This window comes from Triticum aestivum, chromosome 7D, assembly GCF_018294505.1.
Source record: "Triticum aestivum cultivar Chinese Spring chromosome 7D, IWGSC CS RefSeq v2.1, whole genome shotgun sequence".
Classification (NCBI taxonomy): domain Eukaryota; kingdom Viridiplantae; phylum Streptophyta; class Magnoliopsida; order Poales; family Poaceae; genus Triticum; species Triticum aestivum.
In genome coordinates this window covers 166353428-166358375 of record NC_057814.1, presented here as the reverse complement: position 1 = coordinate 166358375, position 4948 = coordinate 166353428, and positions in this window count along the sequence as shown.

Sequence of the window (4948 nt, the reverse complement as noted above, 5' to 3'; positions counted from 1 at the left end):
TGCCCTGTGCCCTCTGACATTCCGGTAGGTCAGTCGCCCTATATCTTTGACTTGCACACACACAATTTCGATGGCTCTCTTCATCGGTCTCGCACCCACCCACTTGATCCTCTCTTTGACTCTATCGATATCTATGACCCCTCCCTCTCTTCTCGTGGATCGCCCCCTCTGTATATGATATGGATAGGCCTCTATTTCACACACATTGCATGCAAAATTTTGTTTGAGATGTCATCGACACATATTCCCATAGATACATTCACGAAATCACACCCCCCAAACAAAAAACACTCACGAATGCACACGCCATTTGTCTAGGTTTGTATCTCTCTCACACACACCCACGTAGGTGGGGGACGTGCACGAAGAGAAGAGGTGCACGCACGGTGCACGTCCTCCCGTATATTTCCCAACCACACCCGCGCGGGTACACGGTGGAGCTCATTTCTGTACGAAAAGGTAGCCCACGTGGTAATTTGACACGTGTACTGGTTGTCCACTTGATGGAGGATCGTCTACCACGGGTGGACAATAAAATTGCGACTTGACGCGTTATGTTAAAAAAGAGGCAAACCATGTGGGGCCTACCTTAGAGGCAAGGTTCTATACACTCGAGATGCTCTGTACGTATTACTTTTGATGTGTCCCGTCAACTCGCAGAACAAGGAGAAGCTTGCTTAGTACGCTGTCTCCCCCGCCCACGGGCGCGGTGGCTCGCAGGACGAGGTGAAGCTTGCTTACTACTCCTCATTGTATATTGGTTTATTGGTCCCCATTGTATATTGTGTCAAATTTTGACTACAGATTGAACTAACCAAACGTTCGTGCATGTTACCAAAACTTATATCAATGAAAACTATGTTGAAATACAAATCCAACGATATAATTTGTGTTGACATGCATTAACATTTTGTTAGCTAAATATTTGGTCAAAATTTGGCACGAACTACAAAGGTGACCTATAAACAAGGACGAACATAGTAGTACTACGCCTTACGCCCGCTCCCACGCCCACGCGCGTGGTGGCTCGTAGGATGAGGAGAAAATTTTACTACTCCCTCCGTTTACTCCTCGTCCCTACCTTGGCTAGAGAGTTTTTCATATTGTTTGGAATATATGTACTTTAGTAGATTTCAATATGAACTACTAGTACATACTCCAAAGACTGATGTATATAGACGTATTTTAGAGTGTAGATTCACTCATTTTGCTCCGTATGTAGTCCATATTGAAACGGACGTAATAGTACGCACTCTCCCTCGCCCCTCAACCCTCGCCCACGTGGTGGACGTGCAGCAATTCATTCGGTCTCATATAGCCAGAACGATATATACTGCAGTACTATTATTGCTCGACTTCCCGAAGAGGCGAAGAGCCAATCGTAAGGTTAATATTTTGGAGATGCCAAGCGCAAGGTTTATAGGAGAACGAGTAGTAGGTGCGGCGTCATTTATAAATAAAGTTTTTTTTCTTCAATGGCACGTACGCAATATAAATAGGTTCATATGGAGAGAAAAGGAAACCGCTCCACTATATACATAGGCAGGACGAGCCTACACGGTTGCTTGCTGGGGTTGCTCTCTTCACACTCTCTCGCACAAAACGACTGTGGCCACATCTCTAACATCCCGGCGGATCACGTCCGATGGGGGAAGGGTGGATGCTTAGTGTAGATGCGGTCGCCGTCGCCGACGGCAAAAACCCACTGTCGGCACGTCCTGATCAGGGGTCCCTGCCGTTCTCTCACAAAGCCGGTGAGGTTGCCTTCGTCCCTTGCTCACTGCCGCGACGTGGGCACTTGCCGCCTCCCTCCGCCCTCGTCTAGGTTGAGCTACGTCCCGACATCCCTCAGGTACAACTCCCTTTACAACCGGCTTGCACCACTGCTCTAGCTGCCCACATCACTCCATGTGGATATTTCTCTACTTATTTGCCCCGCACATACCTCTACTGGCTTCTACGTACTGTATTTGTGATGAGTTTATGTCTCATCAACTAGTCCCAGTAATGTTATTGTAATCACGCTTCTTCAATTTCTGTGCCACATGGATGCTCATCTCGATTTTGGTGAAACTGCGCAAAATGATCCGATGGTCAAAGGGTTGCAAACTTCATTTCTTCGGAAGGTCCAACATTGCCAGCAAATTAAAGCCTGGTTAGGGTTTATGGTTCAAGGGCTAGGGACTGCATGGATCTTTTTTTTCTTTAGCTGTCTCTCTGCCAAAATAAGTGTCAACTTTAGTAGTAGTACAACTTTGTACTAAAGTTTGCATAAAGTTGAGACACTTATTTTGTAACGGAGGGAGTACATATTGGCTATGATCTGTCAATCATTCAGATGCAATAGCATGCATGTTAGTCTCCTTTGTATTTGATGAAATGTTGCAACGGGCAACCTTGGATGCAAGATACATGAAACAGAAGCTGGAAGCTTCATAGCATTGTACAAATTTATCTCGCTGATAAATTACAGTACGTACTATACTAGTAGTACTATGTAAAGAGTTAGGTGTCGCACGGTGTCCAGAAAATATGGTGATAATGTGAGGTGGGCCATGTAATCATTGAGCCTGCGTGTTTTCACTGCTCTCGCACTCCTCTGCTGTAAGAATGGAGAAAATTGTAATCTAGTAGTACCTCCTTTCACCGAAAGCGTGGGACATCCAGCAGTCCTACTACCTCAGTAATAATGACCAATGAGCCGTCAAATCACACAGACCCAACAGTAAGTTGGACGGACGAAGCAACCATCACTCTTGAATCCGCTTCTCTCTTCAACACAGGCGCCGGTGAGAGGTCGCGTCCGCTCTGCCCGGGCATGAATGCGGCACCAATTCTTTGGAGCGGCGCTGACCATTTCGGGAGGGAAGCGCGCGCGGACGATGGAGGGGCTTTGGGTAGGCCAGGATGGTCAGGAGCGGGCGTGGCAGCGGTCCGCCTGTCCCGACAGGACGCCCGGAAGAGGATGCACCGACTCTCGCGGCTAAATCGTACACTACACACCATCTCTCTGTAGGAGTAGGTCGATGTGTCGCTCTCTCTAACACACACATGCTGTTAAACACACATGCACACGCACACACAGGTTTATAGAATAGGAATATCGTGCATGTTACTAGTCCAAGTTACTCACCACTATGACCAACCTAAGCAATGGAACCAAACGCTCCTTACTCTGCCTTGTTATCTCCCCCGGAAAACCAATGCATGGAGTGCAACTACGCGTTGATCGGTCAAGAAATCAAAGTTGGCTTGCATGCGAGTTAATACGTGGCCCTGCATGGTAGCTAAAACGACATCTCTTAGTTGTTGGGATTAATTGTTGCGTTTAGAGACAGAAAGCAGGGCTTTGGTTGGAGGAAGGACCGGTCAAGTTTCTCCTTCTCCTCCAATCTGCTTGCACCTTGGTCCCGCTGCACCTTCTAACGTGACTTATTACACCTAGACGGAGGGAGTAGTATGAGATACGGTGGCACACTGACTTAGGTCGAATACAATTGCCCAAAATTGTGTGCATGTTATAATAAAGATTCACTTAAAATAGTACGTGAGCGAACAGAGGGATCAATTGGACAGTGTTCACGAGCAGTAGCGAGATGTGTGAGGTAAGATACACCGCTGGCGCTTTTCATTTTTCTTATTAATTTGTTTGTTTCACCCTCTGACTGGTGGGACCCAACATACTATGTGGAGAGAGGTAAGGTGACTAAGGCTGCATTATTTCTGTACTACCAACATTGCTTTAAATCCCAAAAGACCTTACCACCAAAGCCACCTGGCACGATTATGATTTAAATCCCAATGACTCGCACGCATAAAAAAACATGGCATGCTTGTCACACAAATGCAGGAATGTATAAAAGGTTATCTTCCTCTTGTTGAACATAACGGGAGGGTGGTGTAGCTGGTTAGCCTGTTCGCTCATCAAACTTGAGGTCTCGGGTTGGATAACTACACTTGAGCATAATTTTGTTTTTGTTCGACTTCTTTCTTCCACCCAATGACAGGTAGGCCCCGCATGACAGAGAGAGAAAGTGATCTGGGGCGGTGCCAGGAGGATTCTTTGACTGGTCAAATGGATACCGAGCTATACGATCTCGTAGTGACCGTATAATCACCTCATCACGTATACGCTGCAGCCTCGGCGCTTGTTTTCTAGGGTTTGCACTCTTCACACTCTCTCTCCAGTATATATACACGCTGGAGCCTCAGTGCTTGTAGTTGCTCTCTTCACACTCTCTCACCCTCTCTAGATCTAAACAAGATTTTGTTGGCCTCTCTCTCTCCCCTCACTACTGGTCAAAGAGCCGGCAAGATCCGTCCGCCGGGAAGGGAAGGAGGCTTAACGCTGTTGCCGTCGGCGAGGGAGGGAATCCACCACCGGCGCAGCTGTTCTCTTTCACCCAGCGGCAGCGCGGGAGGGCCTCCGACCCCTTCTTCCTCGCTGACGTACGTAGTGTTGGCTGAACGGCCTCCGGTCGCCCACCGAACCACACCCCAAGAACCTTAAGGTATAATTTACTTATTCCACATGCATTGCTCTAGCTGCATGTGGGCTTTTTCCACTTCTGCACTCGAATCTAGGTGTTGGATCAAACATGAAAGTAGTGGGGAAAGTTGTATAGCATGAATCAAGGACGTGGTTCAAAGAGGAAAGGAATGGGGGAAAGTTGTGGGGAAATTTGTATAGCATGAATCTAGGACGTGGTTCAAAAAGGAAAGGAATGGGGGAAAGTTGTATAGCATGAATCTAAGACGTGGTTCAAAGAGGAAAGGAATGGGGGAACGTAGTGGGGAAAGTTGTATAGCATGAATCTAGGATGTGGTTCAACGAGGAAAGGAAGGGGGAAAGTACTAGTACAGACTGGCTATCCAGCACCTACGTTGGTCGAAAAGGGAAAACAATGACAAACGCAGTACACACACCTGTAACGAACTGATCTTTTTG